Below are 24,724 nucleotides of genomic sequence, written 5' to 3' on the forward strand. Positions count from 1 at the left end.
AAGAGGTGTGCAACTTTTCTTCGAGGAACGCTGCAAATGAGTTAAGTTGATGAGAACCTAGTGATTCAGCAGCGGACATTTGTACCTGTGAACAGAGTATAGTTGTGAGGAATTTCGAGAGGTCATATGCGTTCTCAGAAGGGTTTTCAAAAATGAAAAGGTTTGAGGAATTTGACCAGATGAGTCATGAGGAGTTTCACTAAGCGCTTTTGTCTTAGGTTCCAGAGTTGTATAGATTGAAAATCCACACAATTGAGGAATCTTGAAGAAAATCATTGCTTAGAGAAACAAATCAAGAGCAGATGATATGTGAGGTTTTCGTGTGTGTGAAGATTTGAAGAATAAACACCTTTGAAGATTTTCAAGAAATCATAAGAATCGAAGAGGGCAGTAAAATTAACTTTTAATTACCCAAAGTGAAGAACTTGACGAACTGGGAAGTGTAGATGTGAAGTTCGTCAAGTCAGATCTTCCACGCCATAACTCGGCAGAGGAAAACGACTACGGCGGCGGCTGAGTGAAGAAATCCGCAACCGGCGCGAGTACGACGGTGACGAGGTCGAGGCAGTGAAGCTCTTCCTCACCGGCGATGATGATGTAGTGGCGGCGCTAGGGTTTCAGGAGCTCGAGCGGGAGTGAGAGCGATCGAGGTGAAAGTGAAGTGAGGAACAGGCAAGGGTATTTATAGAGGGAGTGAAAACTGTTCACCCGAGGAAATCGGACGAACGTGCCCCTGGCCCTTCTCATTCGCTTGACATGTGTCACCCACGTACTGCGAGGTGGCGATTGTGTAGGATCGTGGGTGAATAGATAAGTATTTTCCTGAGAAGTGGAACGGTTTAAGCGGCAAAGCCAAAAATTTAGATTAGATAAGTTAAAAGTTTCGTTCGCAATTTCTTCAGCTGTCAAGGACACAGTGAAGATTTTGGACGAGTTTCAATTTGAACGCAAATGAAGAATTTGTGAATAGACTGGGTTGAGTTTAGCATAGAGGGGGAAGGGTCCGATCACATTCACTTAGCAGAAGAAATAAACTTGAAGAATTAGCAATAAGTGAATGCTGTAGAGGACATAAAACTCATATATATATATATATATATATATATATATATATATATATATATATATTCAAATGAAGAACAACATCGGAAAGAGTGAAGACAATGCAAAGTTGAAGAATTTGAAAAACTGAGGAATTTCAAAAACAAAGAAAAACTCAAATTGAAGATTTCCAACTTTGGGTGGTGGCGTAACCCACCGTATAAGAAAGTTGATTTCAGACACCGCGTACAATTGTCGTAGGGCTCTGAGAATCAATTTCTTCACTAATTTCTTCACACTTAGAGGGTTAGTCTTCATTGATCGAAGAAAAACGTTACTTCATGTGTTGCGCATCTAAGTCATCAAGTCAGCATAAGTGTTAGGATGTGTGTCCATTTCAGAGAACATTCGAAGATTCTAGGATATTTAGCTCACACCGGAACTTGCTAAATCTCTTCTCATCCAAGGGCTTAGTGAAGATATCGGCCAGTTGATCTTCAGTGCTAACGTGGTCGATGGAGATGTCGCCCTTCACCACATGATCATGAAGAAAATGATGACGAATCTGGATGTGCTTAGTCTTCGAGTGCTGAACTGGGTTATGAGCAACCTTGATAGCACTCTCATTGTCACAGTAGATAGGCACATTCTTCACGTTGACGCCATAGTCCTTGAGTGTTTGCTTCATCCATAGTCATTGAGCACAGCACAATCTAGCAGCAATGTACTCAGCTTCTGCAGTGGAGAGTGATACGCAGTTCTGTTTCTTCAAGGACCAACAAACCAAAGATCGTCCGAGGAAATGGCATGTGCCTGACATTAACTTGCGGTCCACGCGATCGCCAACATAGTTAGAGTCTGAATATCCAATGAGATCAAAAGAAGAGCCCTTGGGATACCATAGTCCAAGTGTTGGTGTGTGATCTAACAATACAAAATAATACACTTCCGTGATGATACGTGTTTGTCATAGTAGGTCGCGTTTTTTGTCATGCATGTACATCCATGACAAATTTATGACAGAATCAAGATAGTCATACCTGTGCTGTCGTAGAAGTGTTCCATGACATTACCAAAATTATCGTCACGGAAGTGTCCACTTCCACAACGATAAATCGCGCGTCACAGAAGTGCTTTCGTCAAGGGTGACCGACACGTGGCATCCACCGTAACGGAACGCCGTTAAGCTATCGGGTTGGGTTTTGGATCCGATAACCCGTTAACAGCCCGGACCAACGGTGATTTTCCACGTGTAAAATCGTCATTGGCTGGAGGAAACACGTGTCGGCTCATTGTTGGGACAGATGTCATCCACTCATTGGACAGAAGGTGCCTATGATACGTCGACACGTGGCCTGGCCCAACAGAGGCCCATTCCTGTAAAAAGGCCGGCCCGTTTGACTTGGTCAAAAGGTGATGGGCCGGCCCATGGAAAGCCTGTTAACGCCCTGTTCGCGTATAGCCCATTTACAACCCGCTGACCCAAGGCCCACTATGCCCTACCCGAATTAGGCCCAGTAGCGTCATCTGGGCCATCCAATATGATTCCAGCCCATTTTCACTTCTGGCCCATGTATGGCCCATGACGTCTTTTGGCCCATATGAGGCCCTATGTAACACTTGGCCTATTAACGGCCCGTGGTGAAACTGGCCCGCAATGAACAGTGTATCACTTTAGACCCATTAACGACCCGTGGTGAAACTGGCCCGTAATGAACAGTGTATCACTTTATACCCATTAATGGCCCATTATTCAGTTGGGCCGTTTCCAGCCCATGTTATCTTTCGGCCTTCTCAGAGCCCATTTATTCTTGGGCTCATTTCAAGCATTCGTTTACTTACGGCCCGTTACTGTAATTTTCTGCTTGTGGGCCAAATTCAGCCCGTGGTTACAGTCAGCCCGTTTGTGGTCCGTTAATACATTGGGCCGTTTTCATAGCATCATCAAATATAGCCTATTAACGATGGCCCGTTATGGTCGGCCCATGAACGGACGATTCCAACTCTAGCCCGTTTACGGCCATAATGCGGCTTGTTATTGGCCCATGTTTAGCCAATCGATCATACGGCCCGTATAAGGCCCATTGATGGTAGGGCCTGTAGAAGGCCCATTGTTTCTACGGCCCGTAGAAGGCCCAATGTTTCTATGGCCCGTAGAAGGCCTACTGTTTCTACGGCCCATAGAAGGCCCACTGTTTCTACGGCCCATAGGAGGCCCAGTGTCACTACAGTAAATATTAGGCCATGGTTATTGTGGCCTAGTTTTAAAAAATAGGTTATTGCAGCCACTAGCAAACCGCAGAAAAAGAACTGCACTGACTACAAGCAAACAAATAAACAAGATAACAAGGAAATAAATAAGCAAGCAACTTATGCTAGGTTATCACGGCTATTACACATATTACATCCACTGGGCATCAAAGTTCACCACCAGTGCAAATATAGGGAACACAGCAGCACATAAACGCCGCAGCAAAACAAGTCCAGAACTGAAACCACTTCAGAAGAGTTCAAGAAACAATATCCTGGGTACCCATAATGCTGGCAAGATGCTTACCAAGCTTATTAACTTTCTCTTGTTTGGCACTTAAATCCTCCAGCGCTTGCTGTTGCACAAGAAAGTACGCATCTGAATTCTGCAGGGACTTCCTCAGTCCTTCGGCTTCTTGCTGCAGCACAGATGACTGACGCCTTTCAGCTTGTAGCTGAGACTGAAGAAGCCAAAGTGATTCAGGTAGCGTGTTTGAAGAGCTTCTGCCAGCGGTACTGGCCAGTAACTCGAACACTACATCAACGCAGGACTATGGGGTTTTCTCACTGTCTACAAGATCGTTTTTATCACCTTTCTTGGAGACCAACAGGGTTGTCTCACTATCTTGAACCTTATCTGCATTACTTTCTCTACCATTGCATAGTGGGGTGCTCTTCTCCAATATTTTGTTTGCATACTACTAGAGAAACAAGCAGACACATCACATGTTTAGCTTGTAGTATACCAAACTCATTTTGGTAAACCAGTTCAGTAGTAAGGTGGAGAGGATAACAGCATGAAACAAACATATATCTATGTGCTATGGTCACTGTATTGTCCATATCATTCTAGTTTATGTTCCATAATCAAGATAGAGACACAGTTCAACTCATATATTTTTAAGACACAGCAGCATAGACAGAATATAAGTGTGAGAAACGACACAGCATTGGCAGCACTTGTAATTTGCATCACATGAGAACATAACTGTTTATACAACTTAAACTGAAATCAACATAGAGCAAGAAGTTAGAACAGCAATCTAGTTTAAGAAATAGGTTTAAAACATACCTGTTGCGCCATTGGAGATTCAATTGGATCCTTCAAATTCGAAAGTAGTTGGTATGAGTAAATACAGTGATGCAACAGCAAAGGAGTATGGACCATAGCTACGAATCTGACCTGAGAATAGTTGCTCTTCTGCTTTAAACGTGGAGTTTGGGTTAGCTGTGGTGGTCTTCGTGCTTTGGGCACTGCAGTAGCTTTACAAACCACTGGTGTGGGGGTACTCTGTGGTGGACATGGTGCTTTGTCAACTATAAGTGGGTTACTATCCGCTGGGGTTGCGGTTAGATGGGTTGTAGCTGCTTCTCTGCCCAACGGTGTAAGTGTGCAATCTGGAAGAGTCTCGACTATGTGTGGTGGGGCTAGTTTGTGGGCCAGTACAACCATGGTTCTATCTGCGTCGACGGGTAGCACTATCTTTTGTGAAGAACGGGTTTTTGCTCCCTTAGATACTGCCATCACCCCTCCAATTCAAATGGCTGATAAACAAGAAAAGAAATTGAACGTACAAACACTGTATGATAGACAGATGTGGTAATTCACATATATGTTGTCTAACCAAACAGGACAACATGACACAATTGCACATATATGATGCCTAACTAAACATGATAGCATGACACAGTTTCAGATATATGATGGATAACTTAACAGGATATAATGGCATAATTCAACATATGATGAGTACCTAAACAGGATGACATGACAAAACTATATGATGTCTTTCTAAAATAGGTTGGGATGAAATAATTTACTTACATGTTGTCTAAGTATACCGGATGGCATGATATAATTGACATAATTGATTCATATACTAAGCAGCTGGCACTCGCATGTATGATCTCTAAACTAAGCAGATAGAATTCAATATTGTGCATATGATGTCTAAACTAAGCAATGCAAGACACCATATGCATCATATGAGAAATATAAACATTGCAACTTAGAGCATACACCTCAGGTGGGATATAGGACTGGTCATCTGTCTCTGAATCCTCCTCTGAGGATCTCCCTGTAACCATCGAGATATATGCTTCAACAGGTACCATTGCCTGCTCTGAAGACCTTGTTTTCACTCCAGATTTTTCCATAACCGGCTCAAATGGCTGATACACATGAAGAGTAGTTCAATATACACAGTTTGTCGACAAATGGAATACGTAATAAAAGAAGATGGCATGAGATAATTCACATATATGATGCCTGGCTCCATGGCGGTGCATAATTCACATATATGATAACTGGCTGAAAAACATGGCATTGCATAATTCACATATCTGATATAGAAAGCAAACAGGAGGCATTCACACAAAGCATGTCTAATCTAAGCAGATGGCATGGCAATGCAAGACACCATATGCATCATATGAGCAATATAACCCAGCCAAGTTAGAGCATGCACCTCCGGGGGGGGGGGAATACGACTGATCATCTCTCTCTGAATCCTCCTCTGAGGAGCTATCTGTAACCAGCAAGAAATCTGCATCGACAAGTAGCACTGACTGCTCAGAAGACCTTGTTTTCACTCCAGATTTTCCCATGACATACTCAAATGGCTGATGCACAGGAAGAGTAGATGAATGTATAAACATTGCTGACAAATGGAACACATTATGGAAAAAAATATGGCACGATACAATTGACATATACGATGACTGGCTATACAAGATGGCATTGCATGATTCACATGTATGATGCCTGGCTAAAGAAGATGGCAATGCATAATTCCCATATACTCCCTCCGTTCCTAAATATTTGTCTTTTTAGAGATTTAAAATGGACTACCACATAGGGATGTGTATAGACATATTTTAGAGTGTAGATTCACTCATTTTGTTCCGTATGTAGTCACTTGTTGAAATATCTAAAAAGACAAATATTTAGGAATGGTGGGAGTATGATATAGAAACCAAACAGGTGGCATTCGCACAAAGCAAATCTAAACTAAGCTGATGACATATAAGATGTATAATGTAAGCAATGCAAGGCACCATATGCATGATATGACCAACATCAGCATGCCAGGTTAGAGGAAACACCTCAGGTGGTAAACATGCATGCTCGGCTCCTTCTGAATCTCCATCTGAACAGTTATCTTCCTCTGGAATACAATCTAGAAATACAGGAGAGGGGGGCACTTCGCCCACCATGGAGCAGCGTCTGCATCACATTATATTCGCACGCAACGGTCTTCTCTTTTTCTCTACATGTTCAGTACGATTGTGTACAATATCTGGCATGCATAATAAAAAAATAGTTAGATTTTGTAAGGCCTAAGGGGTGCATGCAAAAATCAAGACTGATGGTAGCAAACGAGTGGATGGATCCAAAACTAATGATAGCAGGTAGATTATAGCTTCAGTTTAAAAAGATAGACAATGGATCATCTATTGTTTGTTGCCCACCCAACATGAACCACATAGAAGACCCCAGATGAACCAGATAGTAGACAGATACTATTCGTTGCTGGCTAGATATGAGACCCATGGGCAATTCAAAACTCAAGATTAAACGATAAAGTAGCAGGTAATAATAAATGATGTATAACGTAAGCAAACACGAAAGACTACGACCTCTCTTCCGGAACTGTCTAGTCCTCAGGTTCATCTGCTCAGTCGATGATGGTAATGTAGTTGGCGTGGCTGCCGGCAACGGGGAAGATGATCTGAGGCGGCGAAAGAAAGTCTGCAGGGGGGATCTCTGCTGCAGTGAACACTTCTGTCGATGGTGCACCTCAGGTGGGGTGGATGACGGCACGGCAGGAGCAGGACATAACACACAGAGTTTTCTTTCACGTCAATCTGAAAATGAAGTAAATATGTAAGGGCTCCTTAGAATTGGAGGATTCTATAAATGCAGGGACATGAAAAACACAGGAATATGATAGGAATGCACGTGCAAAATGGAGCATTTGGAAACATAGGATTTCAGTCAACCTGGGTGTTTGGCTCACATGAATTGGAAGAACAGAGGAATGGAGAAACAAAGTGATGCGACGAGTGTACAACCTCTTTGGCATAGCCTTGTGGACCTCAACATCATTGGGTTGGACGTGGAGGATGGTGATGATGCTGGTGTGACTGTCGGAGGCGGGGAAGAAGATCCAAGGCCTCTGGAAACGGCGCCGAGGGTACTGCTCCGCTGTGATGGATGGTTCCGTCGTTGGAGCAGCTCCGCTAAGGTGTATGGCGACGAGGCTGAAGCATCACAAGACAGACAACTTTAATCTGAAGTGGGACCCTAATATCATCTGCAATAGATGATGTAAAATACATCACCAAAAAGTGCTAGATGTAAAACGCATCAGCCGTGCCACGGCCGCTCCGACAGATGTTGTAAGTACTGTTCACTCTGAACTTAACTGAAGAAAATGAACTTCACAGTCAAAACTGAATTTTACTGTTGAAACTGATTGAACTAGTAACAGAGCATTGCAATAGATGGTTAGGGCGTTCGAGCACTAGTAGAAGAGAAGCAGTGATCTAAATAAGCAGACGCTCGTGCAGGGAACGCACTAGCAAAGAGCAAGTTCTGCAGTAGCACCACGAGCGAGTGCTAAAGCAGCAACTCATGTAGCTGCCGTAGGTCGTGCAGCAGCAGCAGCAGCAGCGCAAGCGAGAGCAAGAGCAGAGCAGCAGCACCAACGAAAGCAGGAGCAGTGCAGCAGCGCGACCGACAGCAAGAACAGAGCCGCAGCGTGAGCGAGAGCCGGAGCAGCTGCAACTAGTGCCGTTGTGGAAGTCGCCGCCGAGGAAGCAACGACATGGGCGAGAGACGCTGTGGATGATGTGGCCGGCGACGGCGCCGTCGATGGAGACGCCATGTCTACTCGGTATCGAGCACCGGCAGCCCCGTGAGATCGAATAAAAGATAAAATGCAGCGGTGAGTGCAGAACCTCCTTGGTGGCGCCGAGTTGGCCTCGGATTCATCGGAGGAATTAGTGAGGGTGTTGCGGTTCCGGTGGGGCAGGTCAGGACGGCGCTGTGGGGATTGAGGTGGCGCGATAGATGAGGCGAACGTCGGGGCAGCTCCTTGGAGGTGGAGGACGGGGCGGCTGATCCGGCGGGACGACGAGATCGACAACGGATCCTCATCCGGTGCGATGGATGAGGGACGGCAAGCTGTTGCGGTGGATGATGTAGTCGGGGAAGAGTCTCCGTCTGGGCGGCGGTCGGGAGGCCGACGGAGGAGCATGGGGTTTCGTGGGTTTTGGCGGCCTCGGTGTACGAATGGGGGGGGCGGGGGCGAAGGGGGAGGGGGAGCCAAGCTTAGGGACACGCTTGTCCGAAATGTAGGGTAAGTTACCAGCGTACCCCCACCGGTTTTCACACCGCGACGTGGAGCTCCATTTCCGGCTGAGGGGTAGAAGGGGGATCTCGCGTGTCTGGGCTGCGGGAGCAATTTCGGATGAGGAGGGAGTTCTCGCGCGCGTCCAAATTTCGAGATAACAAGGCGCGGCGCGGGTTGAAGAAGCGGGAGTTTCAAAGCAGGTGAGACAAAAGATACTCGAGCTTGAAAATTTCGGGATAACAAGGTGCGGATTCCTTGTTCGGCAGAACAAACTTAACGTGTAAAAAAATCATACAAGACACAAGAGAGTCATGTCCCCTTTTACTATATTGCTATAGATGCCATTGAAAAAACTACAAGAAAAATGTAAAAAAAATCGAGAGAACATGATTACCCAGCACAGTACCAAATCGATTCGCACTTCCCTCAACAACAACAAAAAACTAATCAATTCCCACCAAAGAAAGAGTAATGTCCATTTTTATATGATTACAGATGCCATGATCTCGAATTTCAATTTTTGAATCCATGTTATGTTGAATTCAAATATATCATTAGGTGACCTTGCGGTTTATAATTGATGTAGTCATACATTTTGATCTTCCATCATATATAAACATTTTACTCCACCATGTGAACATATATATTGTCGTCTACCATATGGACTAAATTTGAATCAATTTTCCTTATTTGAATATGATTGTTTTCAAGTTATACAATAATTTAAATATTATCTTGATAACAAAAAGACATGCATATAGCAGTAATCATATTTCACTATGAACTACATGTACCATACGCTCTCCAATTCAAATATTTGTATCCATTTTATGTTGAATTCAAATCATAGTACATTATTGGTCTAGGTAGCGAGATGTTCGGGATAATCTAAACCCTGTTTTCATGCGTATAATTTTTGGTTGAATTGGGACAAGTTTTGGTATAAGCCTCTTGCAAAACCGGAGATTCTCTCAACAAGCCTCGTGGTTCCGAGAGGGAACGTGTCACCTTTGTGTGCGAAACGATATACGCTGCCTCCCCCCTGATTTTATTTACAAAGGCAACATAGAACTATATGAGTGCCCTGTTAAATTTTGGAATTATTTCGGGTTCATTTGGCCTTTTTATACATTAATTGAGTTTCTGGACTTTTAATGTGCATAATCTAAATATGAATTGGATGTCATGTCATGGTACTACCATGTTGTGGTAAAAAAAATGGCCGAATAGGAACAGATTTTGGTATAAGCTTGTTGCAAACCGAAGCTTCTCTTAAGAAGGCTCGTGGTTCTGAGAGGGAACGTGTCACCTTTGAGTGCGAAACGATATACGTTGTCCCCCTTGAGTTTATTTACAAAGGCAACATAGAACTACATGAGTGCCCTGTTAAATTTTGGAATTATTCCGGCCTTGTTTGGCCTTATTTACACATTAATTGAGTTTTTGGTCATTTAATGTGCATAATTCAAATTTGAACTACAAGCATGTGCTCCCATGCACCAAAGTTGGTTGAAAATCACATTTGTGTCCTCGGGTGAATTTCTACTCCCATGCAAAAAATGAGAATAAGATTCAAACATCTGGGCATTGTGGCTCGGTCAAGAACATTGAGAAACTTGGTTTTAAAATCATGAAACTTGGCATGGTGTCATGTCATGGTAGTACCATGCCGTGGTAAAAAAATTGGCCGAATAGGAACAAATTTTGGTATAAGCTTCTTGCAAATCGGAGCTTCTCTCAAGAAGGCTCGTGGTTCTGGGAGGGAACGTGTCACCTTTGTGTGCATAATTCAAATTTGAAATACAAGCACATGTTCCAGTGCACCAAAGTTGGTTGAAAAATCACATGTGTGTCCTCGGGTAAATTTCTAGGTTCCATGCAAGAAATGGGAATGAAATTCAAAATTCTGGGCGTCGTGGCAGGGTTGGAAACATTGAGAAACTTAGTTTTTTAATTCCGGTAAATCCAAAACACGCATGAAAAAATGAAACTTGGCTTGGTTCCATGACATGGCACCAACATGTTGTGGTAAATTTGCAGTCCGATTTGCGAAGGCGCACACATTAACAATCAACAAAGTCATTTTGGAACAAGTGCTGTCACGTTACAATCGGAAACACAAGTATTATTGAAACCGTGGGCGTTCTACTTACTAGTACCATTTACGTGCCGCCACGCATCCCCATTTTTTATTAGCTAGGAGGCGTCGTGCAGGGTAGCTATTTGAGTACGAGAGGCGTGCGATCAGACCCCTGCACGTGCTTATCAGGAGGAGAGCCCTTTGACCTCCATCTGTCGTCCACCTCTCTCCCAAGGTCTCCATTAATGGCGCCCGAGCCTCTGTTTAATGGCGTGGCTATGTCTCACTCGACTGAGATTTAAGAGAGAAAAAAGAAAATCTGACAGCACGGATCTTGATGTAAGATCCGACGGACCTATATAGCATCTTTACTGCGACTTATAGCAAGACTGATGAATATATAAGGATGATTTTTTAATCAAAGAAGGGCTTGCCCCTTCCGATTTTCATTACTGAAAACCACCATAATTCACAAGAAGTTCAGCACAACTCCAGCCTAACAGGAAGGACTAAAAGTACCAGATTGAAATCGCAACATCCCAAGAGGCCAACAAAGGCCAAACATCCACGCTAGAACCCAACATTTCAGAACCGACGACACAATCGACATCCTAAACCGATTATTACATCAAAAGAAACGAGGAAACTGAAGGAATCCTAGCAGCAACTAGAAGAACAGCAACGCCAGGGTCGCCACAGCAAGAGTTTTCTTCATTCCAGCCTCGCAACATTGATCTTCCACAGAAAGATAAGGACGATTAATTGTCTTACATAATTAGAAAGATAATTAAAAAGCCACATGCGGCTACGCCCGAAATACACAAGGACAAAAGAAGAAGGAAGACAAGGATCTGGCTCGTTGATCTCTACTATCTTGATGCGTTGGTGCAGGCCACGGGAACTAGTCTCCACGGCGAGCGGCGATGAGCTCTTTCGTGTCCTAAAGACGCTGCTTGAGAACATCCACGGATTCCTCCACCAGCCTTTGGCGCTCGTTGCGGAGCATGTCATTCTCGTCCATAAGTTTCTTGACGATGACGCCGGTCCTCTTCAACAAGGCACTGGTCTCCTCCTGCTGGTCTGCACTTCAGACGATCTTCTCCCTCAGCAGGTCGCGCTTGGCCCGGAGCCTCTCATTGCCCTCCCTTAGTTGCCGGATGACGCCGGTAGCCTGTTCAAACAAGGCTTTCACGTCGTCCTGCAATCTTGCCAAGCCAGAGATCTGATCCATCTGGCTATGGACGATCGCATGCATGTGCCTGTAACGGTCGCCGCCTAGCCGCGAGAAATTTTCCCAGGCCGCCGCGGGGCGGCGGGACATCTCTGCTACATTCGTGGCACGGCGGGACATCTCTGCTACTTCCGCGGCACGGCCGGACCAGTCTGCTACATCGACGGTGCGGTGGGACCTTTGTGCTGCTTCAGCGGCACGGCGGGACCTCTATGCTGCTACTTCCGCGTTGCGGGACATGTCGGCTGCTCTCGTAGCGAGGTGGGACATCTCTCGTGCTTCCGCTTCCATGCTCGCCTCTCCCTGGTAGCAATCTCTCAACCCAGAACTCACGCTCGCCATGGAAGACCCAAGGGAAGGATGTTGAATGACTTGTTTGTTTTTGTGGATGAGGACTTGAGGAGGAATGTGCAGTCATCTTGGCATACTAGTATTTATAACCGAGTAATAATACGCTCCTAAGTGGGAAACCATTTAGGTTGTGATCGGTGTGAACAGGTTTGGAATTCAATATACTAGCATGGTACTAATACGCTCGTAAGTGGGAAACCGTTTAGGTTGTCATCGGTGTGAACAGGTTTGCAATTCAATATAGCATGGAGTAATTTGGAATGTGACGAGACGCAAGCTCAAAACTTGTACTATGAGTTTAGTAGTATGTTATACAGGAAGAGAAGAGGTGCACGCACGCACTCGTCCTCTCACACACGCGTCTGTTTTTTCTCGAAAAGGAGGATGATGACCCCCGACCTTTGCATCTGGGAGTCACACACGCATCTGTAGCTACGTGTAGTGTTCTCAACCATCCGATTGGCTCTATCATGGATGTACCAATATACTAAAACATGTCTAGATACATCTATATTTTGACAAATGGAAGGCATGTATTGTGGAACGGAGGGAGTGCATGTCATCAAAATGGATAAAAAGGGATGTGTCTAGAACTAAAATACGTCTACATCCATCTCCTTTTATCCATTTTGATGACAAGTAGTACTCTTACCCAAAGGAACTTTATATCCAACAGACACAAAATATCCGTTTGACTGTTGGAAATTACTGATCTGATGTCGAAGTAATTGCTGCAGCGCCACCAAAACCCACCATTTCTTAAGCTAAAGTCGACCAAGGTAATTCCTATATTAGCATATTACTAAGATAAACAGAAGGCACTGTCGAAACATTTAGGACGTGAGCTTGTCAATCTGAATGTGGAGGGACACAAGCATAGCCCCGGCAAGCAGCTTGGGCGGAACTGTCAAGAAGGTCAGCTCCTGCACGTCGACGTCACCGGGATCCTTGCTGCTTCTCACCTCCATTTCCACCTTGACAGCGTCGGTCGTGCCTTTGGGCTCCCCCAGTGGGCCGTTCGCCCACAGCTTGGCCAAGTAGTGCGGCAGTGGGACGCCCCCGCTCTGATGCAGATGACCGAGACGGCGATAGGCGCGCCGATGTCGAGCACGCCACCGACCAAGAAAAACACGCGGCGGTCCTCCTTCGTGAATAGCAAGAGCCGTGGCTCCGATAGGGGCACTTGCAGCTGGAGTACCTTGCCGTACTGGATCCTGTGCACGGGCATGGGATGTGCGGTGCTGATGTGGTGGTAGAGCGCCGGCGACGGGCCTTCGTAGCCACAGACGGGCACGGGGCATTTGCAGGGCGCGAGCGGACACACACTCTGGTGATCGGCGAGCTTGTGGTAAGTGACGTAGAGCCCACAGCCTTCGTGCGGGCACTCCACCCTCACCGACGAAAGGACGGAGTCCACCGCCGTGTTCCGCACGTCGAAGCCACCGCCGCGCTCGCACTTCTGGCACTGCCGCTGGTTCCCGGGGTGCTCGACGCGGCAGTCCGCACAGGACAGGTGCCCTCCCTTGCACTGCAGAAATCAATCCAACAGCACATCAATCAAGAAACCTGCACCTTGCTCAATCAGCCGAATGGACGAGGTGTATTCGAACCTCATACACTGGAGGCATCAAGGGGCGGAGGCACAAGGGGCAGTGGAGCACGGTGAGGTCCATCGAGACCTTAGAGAGCTCCATCGTCGGGTCCTGTTCCTGTTCGGTCTGCATGATCTCGCCCTCCTCGTGCACAACCATCCTTCAAGGTGCATTAAATCAACACATGCAAGTACTATCAAAAGAAGAGTCACGGCATGCATGCATGCGGTGTAATTAATGCATCGGTAAACGCAAATTATTGAAATATATCGAGTGCAGTGCTTTGATGTGTCGCATCAACTCGTACATCAACGAGAAGTTTGATTATCCTCTCCCTCGCGGACTTAATTGCATCTGCCTTTGGCTGTATGATAGGTTGGCCACACACCTGTCAGGCCCACCTGTCATACACGCAAAGACAGGAGCGTCCCTCCCTCGCCCATGAGCGTGGTGGCTGGCAAGACTAGGAGAAGCTTTCGCTACACGCTCTCCCTCCCACACGCGGTGGACATGCAGCAGTTCAATCGGTGCCAAATGGCCAGAAGCGTACTGTAGTACTCCTCCAGTGCAGTAGTACACCATCATTGTTCGACTTCCCGAAGAGGCGAAGAGCCAAGCACAGCCCGGACGCTTGTGCGGCAGTTTCATGTGTAGACTAGTCTAGATAGCGTGTACCGTGCTTGTAAGCTTAAAATCGTTGGGGTCGGCTCCATGCTATGTGGCCGTCTCGAAGTTTAAAAAAAATTAAAATAGTCTTCTGGCCCTACCTGTCACCCTGGTGATTGTAGCTTGCATGCTCATCTGGTCAAGACAGGAATATATATTTTAATTTGTTTTTTTCGAAAAGGGGGGACTCCCCGGCCTCTGCATCAGAACGATGCATACGGCCACATATATTTTAATTTGTGGTGGGTAAATGTTAGAGGTTGCAGCAAATATATTGTACACTGCGGGTCTTTTAGCCAAGTTGAGAGGCAAGCATGTGGGGCCAGTGCTATGATGTGTCGCGTCAACTCGTAGAACGAGGAGAAGCTTGATTTTACTACACGCCTTCTCCCTCGCCCATGCGCGCGGTTGCTCGCAAACGAGGACAGGCTTTTTCTTAGTAGTAGTACTTCCACAACAAGCTATCCGTCCCGCTCGTAGTGGACGGACATGCAGCAGTGGATTCGACACTATAGAAGCAGTAGTAGTAACATCATTGTTCGTCTTCTCGAAGAGGCGAAGAGCCAAGCGCAAACCGAACGTTGTAGTTGCGAACATTGGAGCACGCATATAGCCAGGCTCGTGCATGAGACAAAATTGCTATGTGAGCCCACTATTGTACTAGTACGTACAACTACTTGCTAGTATAGCCCTGTAAACCAGAAAGGAGTATTTGCCCTTCCAGAGATTTCAACAAGTGACTAGACTACACCGAGATGGAGTACATATGGAGCAAAATGAGTGAATCTGTACCATAAATAAATACGTACTAGTTCTATCATTTTCCTCTCCGAGGTGCACAATATTGAGTATATTGACTAGTCTCTTTTTGACACGCATTTACGTTTTTTTGACACAGTACAGACGCAAGCGCTCATATACACGCGCATACACTCACCCCTATGAATGCACACACGCATAGCACTATCATCTTGAAATTTACGAAGTAACCATAGGCACCTCGTCGTCAACGGGTCCATAGGTGCTTGAATGCCAAGGAGGAAGAGGGTAGCGGTTCCCGAGACGTTGAACGGTCAATGATGCATCCTCAATTACATGCAGAGGGAATTAATTGGAGAAGCAGACTAGAGCCAGCATGATGTGAATGCAACAGAGTTTGGACTCTCATATAATAAAGGCGCCCCACCACTCCAATCCATCTACTCCCAAGTCTCTGCGCAACACTGATCACTCCAATCCAAGACCAAGTGACCAGAAGCCACAAGCACCTCTGGAGGCGATGGACGCGAGCGGCAGTCGGCTGTGCCAAATCATCCAAGGTGCCGGCCTGCGGCCCCGCACCGCGCAGCATTTCCAGACGGTGCTGGCGACCGCAGGCATCATAGCCCTCACCGACGCCGGCTTTGCCTCTCGCATGGACGACATGATGGTCAACTCCATCCGCAAGTTCACCGCCATCAAGAAGCGCGCGGACGACCTTGCCGTACTGCTCCAGCCCGCGCGCCCAAGCTCCTCATTGCCTGCCACCCTCATCGACCTACATGGTGACGAACTCTTTCAAGCCCTGGTGGCCCTACAGATGCCGGAGGTCGTGACAAAGAATGTGCACCTCGAGTCCGCGCTCGCCGCGCAGCGCCTCGCCATGCAAGAAACCGTCGACCTGCACATCCACATCTACGAGGAAATCATCTACATAGGCCACTACAAGGCAAACGAGGACAGAAAGACGTTGGCCTTCTTCCAGCGGCTGGAATCTTTGGACGCCATTGTTCAGAAGCACGTCGACCTGGCCACGAAAGCCGCTGCTACTTAGGCGTCGTTCGGTGGGCCGTCTCCCTGAGTCGAGGAGGTGGACATCGTCGATGGATGCATCTCTTCTTCTTGCCTCCTGTAACCAGCACTGCATCGCCTCGTGGCCTTAATGATTTATTAGTATAGTACTCCCTCCGTTCCCAAATATAAGTCTTTCTAAAGATTCTAGCAAGTGACTACTACATACGGAGCAAAATGAGTGAATCTACACTCTAAACTATGTCTTCATACATCTCTATGTTGTATTCCATTTGAAGTATAGTATCTAAAAAGGCTTATATTTATGAACGGAGGGAGTATATGGCATTTTTTATTCCAGTCGTAACGTTTTCACTATGAGTGGGGCCGCAGTTGAGCAAACCCACCCCACCCACCGGGCGTCGGCCAAGAGAGTAGAAGAGAGAAATGAGGGAGGAGGGCTAGCTGTAGCACGGACGCTGTTGTCAGATGGGACTCGTGTTTATAGAATAGGAGTACTGAGCACTCGTGCCTCTTTTTTTGAGGGAAAAATTAGTCGTATGTCTAGTACCACTAGTTGGGTGCGTGCGACCTACAGTTGTCATCACTTTAGGTCTACTTTTCGAACCGCGGCTACGCTTAGTACATATTTTTCACGCATTTATCCTCCTATATGTACTCCTAGGCTATTTCCACATGCTCCCATTCGCCGACATGTGGGACATAGAGCTTCAGGGTCGTAGTGCATGCATGACTCGGAGCATATGCCGGGGTACTTTACATTTCAGACCTCACAAATTACATGCAAACCCCCGCAGAAGCATAAATAAATCAATGAATTACTACATGAAACCGGATTATTTTCATGGAAACCGGAGCACGTTCATTAAATTTTGGACATAACACGTTTATAAAAAATGACCGGACCTAAACCAGTATAAGGGCCTCTTTGATTTTTCTCGAAAAAAGGGCCTCTTTGATTCGTAGGATACTGAAAACACAGGAATGGGGAAAGTATGATGGCGATGAACTGAGACGAGGAGAACTCTAACTCTGTTAGAGGTTAGAGTTAGATTCTAACCCTAAACTAACTCTAAACCAAAGAGGTGTATAGATGGCAGGGTTAGATTGACAATAAATGCTCTATCTCAATCATTTGACTACTTTAGACCCTATTTTTAGCCAGACTAAAATAAGTCCCTTGGATCCAAGCACCCTCTTGGTGTGGCCGGCTCTTCTGTGGCCTCCTCCTGCTCACAATTGACATAAACGAACCATCTATACAATCAAGCATGCAAAACATGATAATTTTTACTTTGTCCGTACAAATGAGATATCCCACTTAAACATACAAGTCGTCAATCAAGCTTCACAAAATAAAAAACACTTCATGAAACAAAGAATGAGCTAACTCATCACGGAAGTTGTTCATGATAGGGAGGGAGCCCGGAGCCCCTCATGCAACGAGGGAGGAGCTAGTCATCATCGCTCTGGAGGAAGGCTCTATAGAGCCCAAGCCCCAGGAACCCCTCCGACTCTGGCCCTTGCGAGTTGAGGTCGACATCGGCATGGGTAGCAGGGCCGCTTGCCGCCGACTGGGAACTTAATCTTTGGGCCTCTATAAATAATGCAAGCCTGTAACTAAAATACCTAGAAAGGTGAACTGAATCTTTGGGCCTCTAGAAATAATGCAAGCCTGAAACTGAAATACCTAAAAAGGTGAACTGAATCTTTGGGCCTCTAGAAATAATGCAAGCCTGAAACTAAAATACCTAGAAAGGTGAACTGGATCTTTGGGCCTCTAGAAATAATGCAAGCCTGAAACTGAAATACCAAGAAAGGTGAACAGAATCTTTGGGCCTCTAGAAATAATGCAAGCCTGAAAATGAAATACCTAGAAAGGTGAACTGAATCTTTGGGCCTCTAGAAATAATGCAAGCCTGAAACTCAAATACCTAGAAAGGTGAACTAAATCTTTGGGCCTCTAGAAACAATGCAAGCCTGAAATTGAAATACCAAGAAAGGTGAACTGAATCTTTGGGCCTCTAAAAATAATGCAAGCCTGAAATTGAAATACCTAGAAAGGTGACCTGAATATATGGGCCTCTAGAAAGATTTATTACCTCCTCAAGCAGCATCAAACAATTCCATGCATGCACCACAAATCTATAGCAAGTTTGATCAGGATCTACTTTTCCAAATCAGAATTAGCGCTAGAGCAAGCAAGATCAATGATATGGCTGTGAGACAGAGAAGGAACGAACAAACTCACCCCTCTCGTGACCTCCCTGGTAGATGCACCGCCGCCGCGCATGATAGAGGGAGAAAAACGACTGGTGAAGGGGGAGCGGGGCGACCTTCGAAGGTCGGAGGGAGAGGGCGGCCGGAGTAGGGCGGCGGAGGCCGAAAGGAGAGGGCGGTCGGAGGAGAGAGAGGGTGAGCGATGCTTGGGCGGGCGGCCCTGTGGGGAACATAGAGGAGTCGTGCGAGAGGGGGGAGCGATCTGGTGCGGGCAGGTGAGATTTTTTAGGGGAGTGATCTGGTGTGGGCAGGTGAGATTTTTTTAGTTCTCTTTTAGTGGGCCCAGGATAACTAACCCAATTAGAACCTCTCCACCGGGCTAGTTTTTTTAGCTGGGTTAGAGCAAACTAGCTCAAACTAACCCCTCTTGTTTCGATAATTTGAGGCTATTTCAACCCAAACTAGCTCTAACTCAGGGGTCCAAACAAAGAGGAGTGTTACTGTACATGCTACAGTGTGGACCGTAGCACATTGTTTTTTATGGCCATATCACCACATTATTGTTTTCTACTGTTGGTTCACTGGGCTACCGTGGTTCGCACGGCTGGTTCACTGGGCTGCCGTGGTTCGCACTCCTCCGACCTGAGTAGTACTAGTATAGTACTAGTATATACCGCATCATTATTTACTCCTTCTTACTACTCCGAGTCTGACATGTGGGAGAGCCAGCATCCGGGTCGACGTGTCATGCACCAGATTAGAGCGCGGAAGGGAAGGGGGGCATCACCCCAGTCGGAGCGCCAGTAATTCATGACTATAGTGAGTGGTCATATCACAAGTCTTTCCAGCAGTAACGCGCCGTCAAATCGCATAGCCCCACTCGCTCACCCTCCTCGCCTCTCTGTCAAACCGCCTACCCGAAAACTGCCACGTGTACTGCTCGGGAAAAGCCCTGCCCTCAACTTTTAACTACGCGAAAATAGTTCGAGCTTGTTCGTTCTATATAAATATAGTACTTACTGTATGTTTATTCACCCGTGGGGTTGTTCAATGAATGGAGGGGCGGGGAGCACAAGTGAACAATACTACCTCTGTCCGGGTTTATTGGTCCCCATTGTATTTCGTGCCAAATTTTGACCATAGATTAAACTAAGAAAATGTTCACGCATGTCACTAAACATTATATTTTTCAAAACTATGTTCAAATACGAATCCAATGAGATAATTTTTCTTGACATGCATTAGCATTTTGTTAGTTAAATCTTTAATCAAAATTTGGCACAAACTATAAAAGGGACCTATAAACCAGGGCAGAGGTAGTACTGTAGTAGTAAGTAGGAGTCGTAGAGTAGTCACCTTAAATAGAGAGTTTCTTTTCTTTAATGCCACGTATACAAAATGAAATGCTTGTTGTGGAGAGAAAAAAGATAATCACTCCACTATATATGGACGTAGGGGCCTGAGCACTTGCTTTACTAGGGTTGCTCTCTTCATTCTCTCATCCTCTCCAGATATAAACAAGACAGCGGTAGCGACATTTTCTCTCTGCTCACCGCTGGTCACAGATCCGGCCGGATCCCTTCAGCCGGTGTGTGTAGAGGACTAAAAGGTGCATCGTTCACACGGTCATCGCCGCCAAGGGAGGAAACCCACAGCTGCCAGAGGGGCCCGATCCTCTGCCCGTGTCGTTCTCTCTGACACAGCGCCGGCTCGGGAGGTCCTCCGACCTTTCTTCCTCCCTGCCGTATTGTCCATAGATCTGACCTGCCGCCGCCGACATCCCGACGACCCTCAGGTATAAGTTCTTCGAAAGCGGCCTTGCTCTACTACCCTAGCTCCCCACGTGTCTGCATGTGCATATTTTTCTACTCCCATCAGCTCTTCCAAAGCCACCTAAATTTTTAATATTATTAGAGGTAAAGCTACCTCATGCATTTGAATCTAGGGCTTTGTTCAAACAACAAAGAAAGGGGGGAAAGTTGTAGCATGAATCTAGGACTTGATTCAAAGAGGAAATAATATGGTGAAAGTAGTAGAGACCGGATACCCAGCCGGTCTCTTGGTTGAAAAGGGGAATAATGGGAAAACGCAGTACAGACTGGATAAGGAACAGATCTGTTATTGGTTGAAAATAGGATAGAAAGTGGCGGCTGGTGGACAAGTCAACAGAGTATGTCCAGGATTAGATTTGCTGCCATCACATAGTAAAAGGTCTCCAGGATTAGATTTGCTGCCCTCACATAGTAAAAGGTCTCAGGATTAGATTTGCTGCCCTCACATAGTAAAAGATCTGAGGATTAGATTTGCTGCCCTCACATAGTAAAAGGTCTCAGGATTAGATTTGCTACCCTCACATAGTAAAAGGCCTCCAGGATTAGATTTGCTACCCTCACATAGTAAAAGGTCTCCAGGATTAGGTTTGCTGCCCTCACATAGCATGAACAAGCTTGGCATCACCACTTTATGCCTCCTTGTAGGTACATTGTGCTGATGCGTCCACTGTCGCATGTCCTTATACCAACCTTTTGCTGTTTTTTTTGCGGGTAAACCAACCTTTTGTTGTAAGGGCGCATGTAAAATGAAGTGATCACACTGTTACCTTAGGGACATGTCTAACCAGTGTTATTGTTAATCTAATGCCTCCGGTGATAAGATGCAATTAAACTGTGTTACAAATGGCACTCTTGCTATTTTCCCCAGTATGATAAGTAAGTTGCTACTTTACGCTGCTGAGTGTCCTGGTGTCCCCACGGTCCCATGCCCTTAAACCAACTCTTTAGCTGCTGTTGATTTACTGTGTCTGGTAAACAAGCAATGCCACCATTAAAGTAATCCCATATCTGAGGAATCTCGTTGTTGATCGTAACGCTTCTGGTAACATGAAGCATTGCTGACGTTTTAAAATTTCTACTGTCCTTGCGTGATTGCCATGAACATAATTAAGATGCTTCTTTTCATTTTGTATATGTTTCGTATATTCTTATTGACCAGCAACTGTTTACCTTCTATCATTTTGTGCAGATAGGGATATCCATTTCACCTTGTTGCTATTGTGACCTTTTGGTGAACTGCACAAAACACTTTTTTTTTAATAAGTGTCTTGTGCAGTTCAACTAAAATGTCACGTGGGCAACATCTCTCAATTTTGGTGGAACTGCACCAAATGATTAAACTAAAGTGAAACCATGCTCTACTGTCTCCTTGTTTGTGCTATGCAAACATGCTGTGCAAACAGGAATACTCTACTACAGATGTTGTGACGGTCAAGAGCAACATCTCTCAATTTTGGTGGAACTGCACAAAATGGTTCAACTAAAGCGAAATCATGCTCTCATGTCTCCTTGTTTGTGCTATGCAAACATGCTGTGCAAACAAGAATACTCTACTACAGATGTTGTGACGGTCAAGAGCATTCGCCAAGTTCTTCGATTGTATGACATGGCTAGCCAAGATGGATTTAATCCCGATATTCACTTTATCAAAAGGCTCTAATGGGTTGGTTCTGAATCTTGCAAGCTGGGAATCAGTGAGGTGTAGGCATCTTTGTTGTACTTATTGTTTGAATCTTAATTGTTGGTTCTGAATCTTGCAAGCTGGGAATCAATGAGACGTGTAGGCATCTTTGTTGTACTTATTATTTGGATATATTTGTTGGTTCTAAATCTTGCAAGCTGGGAATCAATGAGATGTGTAGGCATCTTTGTTGTACTTATTATTTGGATCTTATTTGTTGGTTCTAAATCTTGCAAGCTGGGAAAGACGGCATGATGATGCAGAGGACAGCAACCATAACAAACATTTCAAACTTGGTAGTATTATCTTTGTGAAAGTGCGACAAATGTGCTGATCGTGTGCGTCCTGAGAATAATAATTCTAATTGTTGTGCATGTTGATCCCGTGGCACTGATAGAACGAGCCAATGCATTGCTTGTTTTAAGTATAAATTTCTATTAAAGCTAATTAAATTTAAGTAAAGTGACCACTAACTCCTGTTATTACAGTACCAATACAGACCCGCTCGTGAACCGATGTGTGGCCGGAGTAGGTTTCTTAATGGAGGCGTTTGAATGCGCCGAGGGTGCATCTTCTGCCGGGCGTGCAACGGACGAGGGAGGGGTAGTAACTGTTGTCGCCTGTACACACTCATCTTACTGTTGAATCTAGTTCCCCAAGAGCTGAAAAACGAACTGCTGTCGCCGCCTACACACTCGTTCACTCGAAGAGACTCCAATGGCGATTTGAGGGGTGAGCCTGCTGGATATGAACTTCAGCAAGGATTTAGTTCGCCGTTCAGTCCTATGGCTGCACCAAGTTGAATGTGATGTACACCAACATTATGGACTCGGTGAAGCTCTGCCTCGCCTCAGTCCTATGGCTGCACCAGGTTCTGGAGCATATGCCCGTTTCATCGGCAGCGCCGACTGCACCTTCGCTACGGTGGAGAGAAGGAAGAATGCAACGATTCGACCATCTGGTGCAACAAGCTTGTCGACATCCAGAAGCAATACAAGACCATCAGCAACAGGCAGGAGAAGGACTCCGTGGTTGACCTCGCTGAGACCATCATCGACCCCTGATATGCCAACATGAAAGAAGATGACCTGAAAACGTGGGAGGTACCTCTGAATCTAGCCTACATAACCTACGCGGCCAAAGACGCATACGCATGCTACGACATGTACAGGCAGATCTTGGACATGAGGGCGTGTCTGCTTCCCGTAACCGACGAGTACACGGACAGCCGCAGTGTCATGATCAAGTGTGCCAGGAAGGTCTAGATGTTGTACTTTATCTGTTTATAAGCACCTTTATCATCTGAGTGTTTCATGCATTAGCCTATGTGTCGTAATTATCTGTTTTGTCCGAAATATTTCTTTTAAGAACCCATTAACCTGATTGCTTTTTTAGTGGCTATTTGCTAACATATGTAAACTAGTTCACTTGTCCGTAAAAAAAACTAGTTCACTCGGCTGCCATGCTTTGAATCTCCTTCCTCCCAACATATTCCTCTCCTCAGGTGGACCCAGCAGGTCTCTGAATTTTCTCCCACTTTCTTTCTCGATGTAAACTGAGTTTTCTCCCAGTACTTTCCCCTAGAACCAACTCAACTGTCCCACGTATAGCCTAAAAAATAATAATACCCCATGTACTATTAACTCATCAAATTAAAATGATATTTTATTTCGTAAGTTGAAAGTTCTTACAAAATAATAATAATAATTGTTTATATATAACTTGCCAAGTTAACTCCTAGTGATTACGTACATAAGGTTGCAAAGATTTTACAGACATGCAATCATGTGTTTATGTTTTTATAACATTTCTCCGTCTAGCCCAACATGATATTTTCACCCAGCCCAGCAAGTCCGCGGATTTCGAGAAAAATGCAAATGGGATTTAAACGGGCTGCATAGATGCTACATCATTGTTTTACCCAGCCCACCAAATGGACTAAAAACAAATGGACTGGCTGACATGTGGGCCAGTAGGTCGAAGCCTAAGAAGGCATTGGATTTACATCCAACGGCCGGCATTCTTCTTCAATCTCTCGTCTTCTTCCCCCAGCGCTGCCGGAACCGACTGCTCTAGCTTTTGGTGTTCAGCGGTGTTGTTTTGCGCTCCTTAGCGAAACGCTACCCCGCCGACGGCCAGGCCATCCCTCCACTCCGTACCTCCTATTATTCTCTGCCGAGTGTAGGCCCACCCCGCACCCGAACCAGTCAAGTTTCCCACTCCTCTCCGTCTGCGACTCCACTGCCGCATCTTCCCCATCTCTAGGTCGTTCCAGTCTGGGGCCTTGCCGTCATCCACCGCCTCGGTGCGCTCGGCATGGCGTGGTCAACATATGAGAGTCATCGAAAGAGGACTGTACGTTGAGAGCCTGACGGCTGGGACCCACGAGGTCCATGGTCGCACGCAAGGAAAGTTCCTCCTTATTACGCACTGTACGTGCACTGTATGTGGGAAGGGCTTCTGTATTTTGCGAACAAAACGTCCCCCCCCCCTCCCGCTGACAGGTCGGACCCACCAGCTATATCTTCGCACACAAGGAAGTGCCTCCTTATTACGAACCAAAAAATGAATACCCCCTGCTTGCTGGGACCCACCATAGTGGGTGGCTGACTTGTGGGCCTACTAAGTTGAC

This window comes from Triticum dicoccoides, chromosome 3B (genome assembly GCF_002162155.2).
Source record: "Triticum dicoccoides isolate Atlit2015 ecotype Zavitan chromosome 3B, WEW_v2.0, whole genome shotgun sequence".
Classification (NCBI taxonomy): Eukaryota; Viridiplantae; Streptophyta; class Magnoliopsida; order Poales; family Poaceae; genus Triticum; species Triticum dicoccoides.